The sequence below is a fragment of the Lontra canadensis genome, unplaced genomic scaffold (assembly GCF_010015895.1).
Source record: "Lontra canadensis isolate GAN:19392208 unplaced genomic scaffold, GSC_riverotter_1.0 scaffold7, whole genome shotgun sequence".
In the NCBI taxonomy this organism is placed as follows: Eukaryota; Metazoa; Chordata; class Mammalia; order Carnivora; family Mustelidae; genus Lontra; species Lontra canadensis.
In genome coordinates this window covers 15,903,936-15,916,706 of record NW_022631001.1, presented here as the reverse complement: position 1 = coordinate 15,916,706, position 12,771 = coordinate 15,903,936, and the positions used below count along the sequence as shown (strand labels likewise).

The window sequence follows — 12,771 nt, the reverse complement described above, 5'->3', positions numbered from 1 at the left end:
AGTCCGAGCAGGATCCCAGCTGCTCAGTGGCAGGGCTGGAACCGACTCCAGGCAAGCTGCTTGCAGAGCCCACACTGTAAAACATATCACCCCTTCCCAAGCAGAGTTTCCTACTTAATTCTCAGAGGCCAATGAGCACTGGGAGCAGATTTATTTACTATGGCCATTCTTCGAAATTAGAAAAACATCTTTGGTTTTGGAACCAAACGGACTTGTGTTTACACCGTGGTTTTGCCACTAATTCGTTGTAAAATGTGTTGCTTTATCTATAAAATGGGTTTGCTAATTCTCACCTTGCGAGATGAAGAAAGTACAGTGCCTGACTTACAGTACATAACCCTAAACCGCTATTTTTCTTAGCATACTTCTTTTTGGAAAATGGATTTCTGCCTCACTTTCCCTTTATACTGTCTCTTAAAATGTCAACTGGTGTTTGCCAAGGAGTCTTCCCATCTGCCTGCCTGTGAAGAAGGGGCAACAGCCTCAGCGATGTCCATCATCTAGACGGCAGAATGTCATCGGGAATACCGGGCTCCCTGCCGGAGAACAGCAGGCCCGGGGCTCTGCTCGTGGTTGCCTGTTCAGCTCAGTAGCGTCTCTCTACCCCACCTCCACTGTTAGTCAAATGAACTCACCAGCCCAGGAAAGCATATTTTCAGTCATTTGGTGTTCACAGTGAGACCAGCTGGGCTAACGTCACCTATTTCAAACAAGTACCTGTCACAAAATTCACCATGATAGTGAATTTCTGCACACGGCTATACCTCTACTGCCATTAAGTCAAAGTACGCCAGGAAAGGAGACAGGTTATCTCCTTCTCGAAGCTTCCACTGCAAACTCCTGTCCTAAGTCAATATGCCCTAGCATTTGGCCACCTGTGAGCTCTCAGTCTGATAAATCCATCCATCCATTTAAGAATCTGCCATCTTCAACGTATGCAATCAACATTCCTTGAGCAACATCAGTGATAGCCCTCTATGGGACAAGGTAATGTTAGAACGTTCCAGACTATGCAGACTTAAACAGGAGAGATTTTCCTAGCTCTGTTTCTAGAGAATGACTCAAGGGCCACGTTAATTTGTTCACATATAGACTCTCCCTTCCTCGTTTATTTTTCCCTATAAGCATCTTACTAGGAGGTCTGGAATATGCATGGATGAGTTGCCCCCCTCTTTCATGACCATACTTAATACCAGGCACTGTAGGAACAGAGGTATGCAACATAATTGGGGGTTTGGAGAGAGGGACTTGAGTTTCTAAATGGTTAGAAAGGCCAGGGGTAAACACCGTGTATAGCAAAGAATAAATAAGTGATAACTATTTATTAACTACAAGGTAAATGGTTATTTCCTATATGTTGATACGTCAGTTATCCACCCTATGGCCTGATGAGGCTTGGTCTATTCTAAATCTTTCCATGATTTCCAGACCCTTCGTCTGCCATGATGCCCCAAAATTTCTGCTAGAGCCATTTCTTTGTATATAACCCTGTACTGTCTGGCTATTTTGCCATGACACACCCCGTGGAGAATTTATATAGATGAGTGTTATAGTTTTTACATTATAACATACTGCTCTCTTCCCATATCAAGGATAATCCCAACATATATATTTTTTTAAAGATTTTATTTATTTATTTGATAGACAGAGATCACAAGTAGGCAGAGAGGCAGACAGATAGAGAGAGAGGGGGAAGCAGGCTCCCTGCAGAGCAGAGAGCCTGATGGGCTCGATCCCAGGACACCGAGATCATGACCTGAGCCGAAGGCAGAGGCTTCAACCCACTGAGCCACCCAGGTGCCCCAACCAACATATATTCTTTTTAAAAAGATTTTACTTATTTGTGAGAGAGAGAGAGAGTGAGCAGAGAGAGGAGGGAGGCCCAGAGGGAGAAGCAGACTCCCTGCTGAGTGGGGAGCTGGGTGCAGGCCTCTAACCCAGGACCCTGGGATCATGACCTAAGGTGAAGGCAGATGCCTAACCGAGTGAGCCACCCTGGTGCCCTCATACAGTAACATGTCTTCTGTCATAATTATTCCCTCATGCTACCAGTGGCTCCCAAACCGAATAAACTGTGTGGAGCCTTGAGACTACACCAGCACTTGGCTGACATTAGTGAAAGTTGTAATATTTATTGAGCAAAATTCATCATGACACTGATGGGCTAGCAAGGTGTTAAACTTTATTACTTATCTCACTTAACCCTCACAGCATTTTCAAATGGGTTATACTATTATCCCTATTGGGTAGATAAGGACACTGTGGCTGGGGAGGTTAGGTGATTTGATAAATGGCACAGTCAGAATAATGACCAGTCCAAGACTGCAGAGCCTGCTCTCGGAACTGTTACAACTACTGATTTTAAGAAATTGAGGTAGCAGAGAACACAAAATAGAAGTGCCTGTTCATATCGTTTTTACTTCCTCCTATCCTCTTCTCTCCTTAACTGACTTCTTTACCCCCAAATCCCACCAGAATTGCTTTTATTAGGTAAGTAATGACCGGCACACTAACAAAACCAACGGCCAGGTAGTCCCGTGTACTCAATCTCTTCCCAGCCCTTTGGCACAATTCGTTACAACTTCCCAGAATCAACTCCTGTCCTAACTTGGTCCCTGAGACCCCCTCTCACCCCCTCTGACCTCCTCAACCCATCCTTCTCTAAGTCTCTCCTGCTGGGTCCTTCTCCCATCTTCTAAAATTTATATAGCGCCCAAGGGCTCATGATTAGACCTCCTTAGCTGCACTCACTTGCTAAACCGTAACAGCCAGTCAAGGCTTCAATGCCCCCTACAGAGTACCTACCGCTAATCCCAAACTGTGCCCTGAACTCCAGATTTTTACACTGAGTTGCATATCACATCTAAGAATTTCCACTTGACCATCTGATAGGCTTTTCACATTTAAAATGTCCAACACCAAACTGTGGTTTCTTCTCCCAAATCTGGTGTACCCGCAATATGTTTCAATAAATGGCATAATCATTCACTGAGTTGCTCTGGTCCCAAACCTGGCAGTTGTTCCGGACTCTTCTTATTATCTTCTACCCGACATCTTCTTCATCAGCAAATGCTATAATTCTGTCTTCCAAATTTATCACAGATCTTTCCTCTTAACCCCAGTCTATACCACTCCCAGCTCTCACATGGATCTCTGCACTCATCTCCTACTGGTTTCTTTACTTGACTCTTGCCTTGTTACAAATTACTGTCCACACAGCAGCCAAAGTGATTCTTTTAAAACAAAAATCAGACCCCCCCTATTCTCACTCACTTCCTTTCCCTTCACTGGCTCCCCTTTCACTGAGAACCGGCCCCTGCACTGCTGTCTGGAACCTTCACACAGGTCTCCTCATAGAAGTCTTCTGACATCCTACAGAGAAGGTCATCTTCCGTTCCCCTGTTACTTGATCCTCCCTTATTGGACTTTATTTGTATTTAGAGTACTTATCTCTACTTCAGTGTATGTTATACATTTACTTGTTTATTTCATTAACATTTATCCACCCCTCACTAGAATGTAAGCTCCATGAGGTCAAGGACCTTGTCTATTTTATTCAAGGCTAAATCTCTAGCTCTAGAATAGGGCGTGCCACATAACAGGTATTTAAAATATTAAGTGGATCCATTCAAAGTCCTAACTTCACTAATTCTTAGTTACATATCCTTCTGTAAATTGCCTCTTGTCCCTAAATCATAAATTCCTCAGTTATAAACTTTTTTAGAAAAAACAGACATAAGGCACCTGGGTGGCTCAGTGGGTTGAGGCCTCTGCCTTCGGCTCAGGTCGTGATCCCAGGGTCCTGGGATTGAGCCCTGCATCGGGAATCCCTGCTCAGCAGGGAGCCTGTTTCTCCCTCTGCCTGCCACTCTGCCTACTTGTGCTCTCTATCTCTCTGTCAAATAAATAAATAAAGTCTTAAAAAACAAAAAACAAAAAACAAAAACAACAAAAAAAGCAAAACAAAAGAAACCGTACACTTACTTTGCTCTGGTACTTTACAAAGCCTTCAGCCTGTCCTGTGAACGGCTTTGATACAATTCCATGAGATTGGTCAGTGCTATCAGTTAACTTTTATCCCCCCAAAACTCGTATGTTGGAGTCCTAACCCCCCCGATACCTCAGATTGTGATGTTATTTGGAAGACGGATTGTGTAATAAGAAGTCATCCTACTGGAGTAGAGTGGGTCTATAGTCCAGTAAGACTAATATCCTTATAAAAGGGAGAAATCTGGAAACAAGTATGTGCCTAGTAAGAACACTAAAGAATGTTGAAAGCCCAGGCACTCCCAGAAGCTAGGAGAGAGGCCCGAGACAGATCCTCCTCTAGCACCTGCAGTGGGAACACGGCCCTGCCGACTTGATTTCAGACTCTGGGATCCAGAACCATGAGACAATACATTTCTGATGTGGTAAGCCACCTAGACTGTAATACTTTGTTACACAGCTTTAAGCCACCTAGATGGTAATACTTTGTTATATCAGCCCTAGGAAATTAATATAGTCAGTCAGATATAACCCTCATCTGACACGGGAGGAAATCCCAGGTCAGAAAAGTGGAGTAACCTGGCTCCAAGCATCATAGTGAGGAATTTGTAGGGCCTGAACTTAAATCAGGATGTGCATGACTTCAAACCTAGGCACAGCAGAGGCAATGGTCTCTACAGGCTGGTCCCTGACCCTCCGGGGCAGAATGAGAGAAGCAAGCAGGGTGTGCTGGTTTTCACCAAGCTAAAATGAACTTCCTTTATTAAAAGATTCTGTCCTTCCTACTCTGTTCTATCTTTTTGCTACTTCCTATTAAGTTGTTTTTGTATTTCTGAAATGATGGTGAGAATAGATCTTAGTTTTTCAATCCCGTTTGCTTTTTTTTTTTTCTTCCCATGTTCTTCATTTTATTTATTTATTAAGCTGGCAGTTTTGTTGGCCTATAAAAGTTTGTTCTGAAATGTTTCTGGTCTGTGAATTATAAAAGTCTGGGACAACTATTCTAACGCTGTCCCCTTTCAACGAGTAAGAAAGCCCTTCACATGTAGCAACATTTGGTGGTGGGATGAAAGCTTTTCTCTCCATCAACAGAAAAGACCCCTCCCTGCTCTGATAAAAAGTCTGTGCTAATGGTCACACTCTCTCACTTTATTACCGATAAATTAATTTGGTATAATCCCATGTGACAAATTTATATAACTGAATTTAGCAATATTAATTTATAACTGAAATTAAAATAATTCTTTTTCTTAGTCTTTTTTTAAAAAATATTTTATTTATTTATTTGATAGAGAGAGAGAGCACAAGTAGGCAGGGAGGCAGGCAGAGAGGGGGAAGCAGGTTCCCTGCTGAGCAGAGAGCCCGATGTGGGGCTCGATCCCAGGACCCTGGGATCGTGACCTGAGCCGAAGGCAGAGGCTTTAACCCACTGAGCCACCAGGCACCCCTTTTTCTTAGTCTTCTTGCCCTTGTTCTTCCTGCTTTCTTACTGAGCATTTTTAACTTTAGTAAAATTCTTGACTTGCTTTTGCTTTGACCCATTTTCTTTGGGTTCAGGACCTATGGATTTGTCCAAACATCTGAGGATTAAATGAGATCACCTCTGTTGAGTATAACGTTGCAAAAGCTCTCAGTAATGCTAGCTCCTTTTAAAGGAAGAGGTAAAGAGGGAAATAGCTTTATGACCAACCACAGGAGATTTAAAGCAACTGGATGACTCTGGAGGAACAGCCAACCTGGAGAGTATTAATGAACTTTATCCTTTTGCTGAGACTGCTGTGATCCAACAGACAGCTTATAAAAATAGTGGTAGTCTATTTTTATGAATTCATGCTCATGAATATGTGTGGGTTTATATATGTGCACCCACATGAACATATATATGCTTATACATATATATAAATTGACTTATATTGATACATCAGATGCATTTTAATATAAATTTGATTGATTCAAGTCTCTGTATCCTCCTTAGTTTCTGAGAAACCCAGAAGGAAAAAGCTTTCATACACAATGAAAGGATTGCTTTCTTTGTTTTTCCATTATCTGGTCCCCTATAATCTAATTTATATCCACTATTTTGTCCTAGCCTAGGAGATTTGGTAAAGACACACTTCAACCCACTTATTTGCCAAAGTTATGTCAGACTCCAGATCAATGAAGAAGGAATTCCTTCATTCCATGAGTATTAATGGAGGGCCTGGTATGTTGCAGGCACTGTGCAATTACGTTGAATGCCAGAGGAACAATACAATCAGGGTCACATATTCTGCTCCCTGGACTCCCATTCTAGGGAGTAATGAGCAGATAACAGCTACCTACACAGCATATAGCTTATTTTATAAGGTCTTTCACTAAAGTTCTACAGATGCCTAGACAAAAGTCATCCAATTTAGTTTTGTGGGGATGGGGGCAGGCTTCCTGGAAGAGGTGATGTCTGAGCTGAATCTTGATGGGTAACTAGGAGATATCCAATTAAGGACCTGCCACTCAGAGTAAGAAGCATGTGATACACAAAGGTCCTGGGTAGAAGTAGGGGCAAGAAGTTGATCATGGATCTCTGGAGGAGTGGAATTTTATCCATTTGCCACTCAGTAACCTAAGAACATATAATGGGAAAGTGACTGACTTCAGAGATTAGGAATGCCAAAGAATTATGGTTCCCTTTTCATGAACTTCTTCAATGCAATGATGGCTGAAGTGGAAAATGTCATGCTTTAAAGTTAGACAGTCCTGATTCATTCAAGCTGACCTTTGCAAGTTGCTTAACTTCTCCACATTGATTCTTGGTTCATCATCTATAAAATGGGGAGAGTAGAACCTATTTCATAGAGCTGTTTGTTATTATGAGATTAAAAATGTAAAATGTCTTGCCACCTACTTGCCACAAAATAGACATCAGAGTAAATCTTAATTCATATCTTAAAAACACTTATATTATTGTGAATAAGAACTTACATCACTCAGGGCTCCTGGGTGTCTCAGTAGGTTAGAGCCTCTTCAGCTCAGGTCATGATCCCAGGGTCCTGGGATCGAGCCCCGCATCGGGCTCTCCGCTCAGCAGGAAGCCTGCTTCCCCCTCTCTCTCTGCCTGCCCCTCTGCCTACTTGTGATCTCTGTCTATCAAATAAATAAATAAAATATTTAAAAAAAAAAAAAAAAGAATCTACATCACTCATACCAACTCTTGTTTTCCACTGGGATACTTTTTACTTCCTCCTAGACCAGATGTTTTAAAAATTTGGTTGCTGACATCATCGTTTAAAATTTTTTGAGCACATAACCCTCATTATCTGAATACTTATATATTTAGAAGTTGTAGGATGTACAACCATTGTGCTATGGCACAATATGTACATTATAAAACCTACATGAGAATAGAAATTTAAAGGCTGAGATGAAAAATGTATATAAAGAGAAGGGCTGTCATCTTGAATATTCTTGGGATGTATATACACACTTTGAAGAAGATTAAGAGCTCCTGGAGAGAAAAGATCTAATCTCATTTTTCACAGAGTACCTCACGGCACAGACAGTTACTAAAGACACATCTAGAAGTTGAAGAGGCAACACTAGAGCATTAGGAAGAAAAGACCAGAAAACAAAAACCCCAAAACGGTGTGAACTACTAGTGCCACTCTCTGTCCAAACTCAGTTTTTATATTTTTAATTTTAATATATATTTTAACAACAGTAAATGTTTAATATAGCAGAAATGGTAGGCAACCAAATGTAACCACCTCCCTTTCCAAATGTCCATGACAAACAGAAAGTAAACAGATTCCTTTTTTTAAGGGGTTAATAGTAATAATGACTAGCTGCTGACCACTTATAAGAGGCAGATACTACGCCAATTCCTTTAGATATATTTTCTTATTTTGCCCTTACAATGATCAGGGCACCACACTGCATCTCTCTAGAGGGTAAAAAACATATTTTAGTGTACATTGGGAGTCTGCAACCATGGCCTGCAGACCAAATCTGGCCCACTGTCTGGTTTTGTACACTCTGTAAGCCAAGAATGATTTTCACATTTTAATTGGCTGAAAAAAAAATCAAAGGAAGAATAATGCTTTGAGGCACATGAAATTATACAGTATTCAAATTTCAGGGCCCATAAATAAAGTTTTATTGGGACGTAGTCATACCCATTCGTATATGTACTATCTGCGGCTGCTTTTACATGACAAAAGCAGAGTTGATTAGATGCAATAGAGACCATGTGGCCTGGAAAACCTAAAATATTTAGTATCTGGCCCTTTACATATTTGTAATACGCTGACCCCCTAGTGCATATGAATGGAGTCACCTGCAATTATGCAGCTTGCATGGCTGTCCAGATAACAGTCCTATATGGAAATGGAGGCCCAGAGAGAATAAGACACTTACCCCTGCAATGAAAAAAGGGCAGAACCAGAGGCTTCTAGGGCATATTTTTAAGGCTGAAATATGTCCATAATCCTTCCTAGAGTTCAGACCTTTTCTCTCTGATGATCTGGCTATATGACTGAGCCAGCCACCACCGACAGAACTTCCCCCACTGTCCACTGTCTTCTCCATGCTCTCATGCCTAGATTTTACTCTACTGATGGCTAAGGACAGGGTAGAGTGGGGAATGGGTCAATGGAACAAAAGCACAATTCACTCCTCTATAACTACCTCCTTGAGTCTCTCAAATATACACTTGGTCCCCAAGGATGAGGTTTTGCCATCTCTGGCTGAGCTGAAAGTGATGAAAAGGGCATGTGATGGAAAGCTGGAAACCTCATTACTGGCTCTTTGCCTACAGAAACTCAGCCAGCTTATCTTCTTTCCCAAGGAACTTGCAAGTTACACTGGCTCAGCTGGTTCTTTCCAGGTGCCTATAACAAGCGGCTCTGCCCAGCTGAGATCAGAAGTTGACAGATGAGACTCTGCACGGTGTTTTTCTATCCTGGAGAACAGGTCCCATTTTTCTAACCCTCACTGTGCCAGATCCTCCTAGGGTACCAGCCCCTCCTGGGTTGTAATCTGGATACTATAAAATGCAAGTCACAAAAACTTCTCCCTGGACAGTATCCTGGAGGCCCAGATGCATTAACATAATTTCTGTGGCCGCCCAATTATAGCCAGAATCTCACTTCTAAGCAGGAACAGCTAACACTGGCAAGGCATCAAGTGTGTAAAGTTGTGGGAACAGTTTTTGCATAGGTTAATCTCACTGAATCCTCCCAGCAAACAGAGATACATTATTCCTGTTTTTGAGATAAAAACACTAAGACTCGAGAGGAATTCAGGAACATATTCTTTGCATACACTGGTGAGGTGGTAGGTCTGGGCTTCAATCTCAAGCTCTCTGACTCCTAACTTAGCCTGTCTCTTTAGTAAAGGAGACATCCATGAAGAAGGCAGCTTTTTGCCATGACGGTCATTGAAAGCAAACAAACAAACACCCCTTCTGCTCTTTCCCTCCAAATCATGGCATAATTATTCTTTATACTTGAGATTCAGACCAGAATGATGGCATTCAGTGAGGGACAGGGTTTAAATTTATTAGCTAACCATTCAGGCAAGCTGATACCCTGTTAATCTGTAAAATGGGAATAACAATATGCCTATGTTGTAGAGTTGTTGTGAGGATTCTGTAAAAGACTGTAGGTATATCCATTTATATGAAATGTTCATAAAAGGCAAGTCTATCTAGACAGAAAGTAAATTGGTGGTTGCCTCAGGTTAGGGAGGAGATTGGGACAAAGTGAGGACTGACTGCTAATGGATATGGGTTTCTTTCCAGGGTGTTGGAAATGACTGAGCAGTGATAGTTGCAGAACTCTATGAATGTGCAGAAGAATGATGAATTGTACACTTTAAATTGGCGAGTCATGTGGTATATGAAATTTAAAAATAAAGTAGATAAAGTGCTAACACAATGCCTGGAACAAAGCAAATGCTTTCTAAATGTTAGTTTTTGTCATTATTGTTTTGTGGCAGAGACTGGCTAGTTCACCAAAATTATTTCCTCTTCTCCCAAGCACAAAACTAGACTCCACCCAGAAGTTAAGTGCGGCCGTATGTCTGAGCCCTGGCCAAGGGAATGTGAGTTCTGGCCAATGAAATGGAATGGGCCTGGCCCATAGAAACATTCCCCTTGAAAGCCTTCAAGTCCTCCTTCTCTCCCACAAGCTTGATGCAAATGAATCCTTGACCTTGGAAGCCTCTTGTTAAAGATGGAAGAGCCACACACAGCATAGAAAAACTCTCTGCACCACTGCCCGGAGAAAAATTAAAACAAGTTTTGGACTTCATGAAAAAGAAAATACACTTCTGTTGTGTTTAAACCATTATTCATTTTGAGATTTTATTGTTACAAGAGCTAGTACTGTAACTAACATATTCCTGTTACAGTTTTAACTCTTCCAAATCGCCTGAATTAAATTGACTGTGGACTGACGGACCATGCTGGGTCTGGGGTCCTGAGGGCATACAACATAGGTCTGGCAAATACAACCATTTCTTCAACACTGTCAAATAGTCAGTGGACAGTCTGAGGAGGGTATGCAGCTTCTAAATAGATTTCACAACTTGGGAAGCTCAGAGTCCTTGTTCGGCCCTCCAGTCCTCAAAGGAAAGGCCAAATGAACAGCAGGCAACACGTAATCAGACCATGAGCGTCACCATCAGTAGGGTGCGGAGAAAACTCAGTGAGCCCCATGCCTGCCCCTTTGCGCTTCTGCCCTTCATGGAGGACACGTACCCACCCTCTTCTTCTTTGATAAAAAGGGAAAACAATACAAAACAAATATTGTGACCCAGTCAGATTATGTACCATCCTTGCTCAGTGCGTTCTAAAACAGTAGCTTTCATTTTCTAAATGCAGAAAGCAAAGAGAGCTTTTAGCTCTCCTGGTGAATAACGCCAAAATATTTGATTGTTATTGTCGCTCGCTCAGAAGATTGGCTGTCAAAAGGAAAAGCTCTGAGTCATGCTGTGAAAAAGGTGAACAGAGGATATGCCACCACAACCAAAAGGTGGCAGAATGGAGAGGGAACAGTTACTGAGGAGAGGGGGCGGGGAGATCTCAGGTTTATGAGCCCCCCCCCCCCCCCCCGCCAATTGGAGCCAACAATGCCTTCCCACACTTTCTCACAGTGGGGACACTGTGACGACCAGTGGTTGTGTAGAGTGAAAGTACACTCAGATCTTATAAAAATAGTTAATGGCTCGAGAATATTTACCGTGAAGTTCTTTCATGGAGCTTGTTTAATCTTCTGAACAGGCTTATTATGTAAGTGTTATTAAAAATTAGCCCCTCTTATGAGATAAGGAAACTGAGGCTCAGAAATGTTAAACAAAGTAGAATCTCCATGATCATTCAGGTGGGAAGCAGCAAAATGAGGGGGTGGGTACTCTAATTGGGACCTGAAAGGTGCCAAAACTCCCATCACTAACTACCACATCCTTCCTGGCTCTGTGCAAATAAAATGCATTCATCAAGGGGAATGGCACTTCTGCTGGAGAACCCAGGACACGCAAAGCCAAGATGCCTACCCTGGCTCATCCCACCGGCAGAATGTCCTATGAGGCTGCTTGCTCTCAGGCACAGGAAGGGCCCGAGAGAATAACGAAACAGGCAAAGGGAAGAACAAAGGCTATTGTCTCAGGCTCCAGAGACTAGCCTGCCTCGACATGATTCATAAAGTCATTCACAGACTCAGACCTCGTGGATTTTGAGTATCAGATCATTGCAGGTATAAGTGTGAACTTCTAGACTGGAAGCACGTCTTCTTGCTGAAAATAGCTTCCTTCCCCCAGCAAAAATCGTAAAGAAAAAAGGATCTGAGTTTCTCCCTGCTTCCTGTTTGCCAGGCAGAGTCTTTTTTTCCCTCAACCTCCCAGTCCCACTGTTTCTCTCATTTCTTCTTAGTATGCTCTATTTAAACCAGATGGAGCCGTAGCATTTTGAAACTAGTTCTGAAGCCCAGGGGACTCGCATCATAAATAAATAAACAAATGAACAATTCAGCAAATGGTCAATCAGGGGGAATGCGTTTAACAACTGAGCTGGAAAAGTAGCTGAAAATCTATTCCCCGATGAAAGATCTGATTGTGACCCAAGCTCTCTTAACAGCTAACCGCACTCACTCCGTTCAGTAAACCAGGGGCTGGAAAGAGAAGCAGTGGGCAGGCAGTCAGGAACAGCACCACAGAGATATTCCACGGCTCTCTGGCCACGCTGTATTACTAATATGCTGATACATTATCCTATGGTTGCTGTGAAATATCTGTTCACCACCTATAAAAGCAAGCCATTTCCAAGTGCTGCCTTTCTTTAAATATATTCTCCTTCCTTTAAGTCTTACATAATTCAACTATCATCCCATGTGAGGCTTAATTTAAAGAAAACCATAAGTTGAGTTAATTCACTGTGAAGGGTTATGGAAGTTATATTTATTCCAGAGAGTCAGCAGCTGTGTAATGGAGTGTCTATTATATGCCTGACCTACTGCCAGGTTCTGGGAACACAAGTATGAATAAGACTCAGCCCCTGTCCTTAAGGAGTTCATGGCCTCCTGGGAGGAGAGATGTATTCAAAAAGTAAGTGAAAGAAGTATTATCACCATCAGGGTAGAAGGGAAATCATGAGATGTTTAGTGATCAGCTCCAAAGAATGAGGGGATGGGGTGGGAGGGGCAGAGGACAGAGATGGTGGTTCAGCCAAGGAGCCTCCTGTCTGTCTGTGTAGAAGACACTAGAAGCTGTGTTTACCAAGAGGAGAGATTGAGATGATGGTCGGGGCAGAGAGAG

The 12,771-nt window shown here is 42.3% G+C and overlaps 1 protein-coding gene across 25 annotated transcripts in view; it reads right to left on the bottom strand.

Moving 5' to 3' along the window:
- The window catches only part of DLG2 (discs large MAGUK scaffold protein 2), a 1,980,468-nt gene that overhangs the window by 205,150 nt on the left and 1,762,547 nt on the right, over positions 1-12,771 (bottom strand). The window lies entirely within an intron of this gene.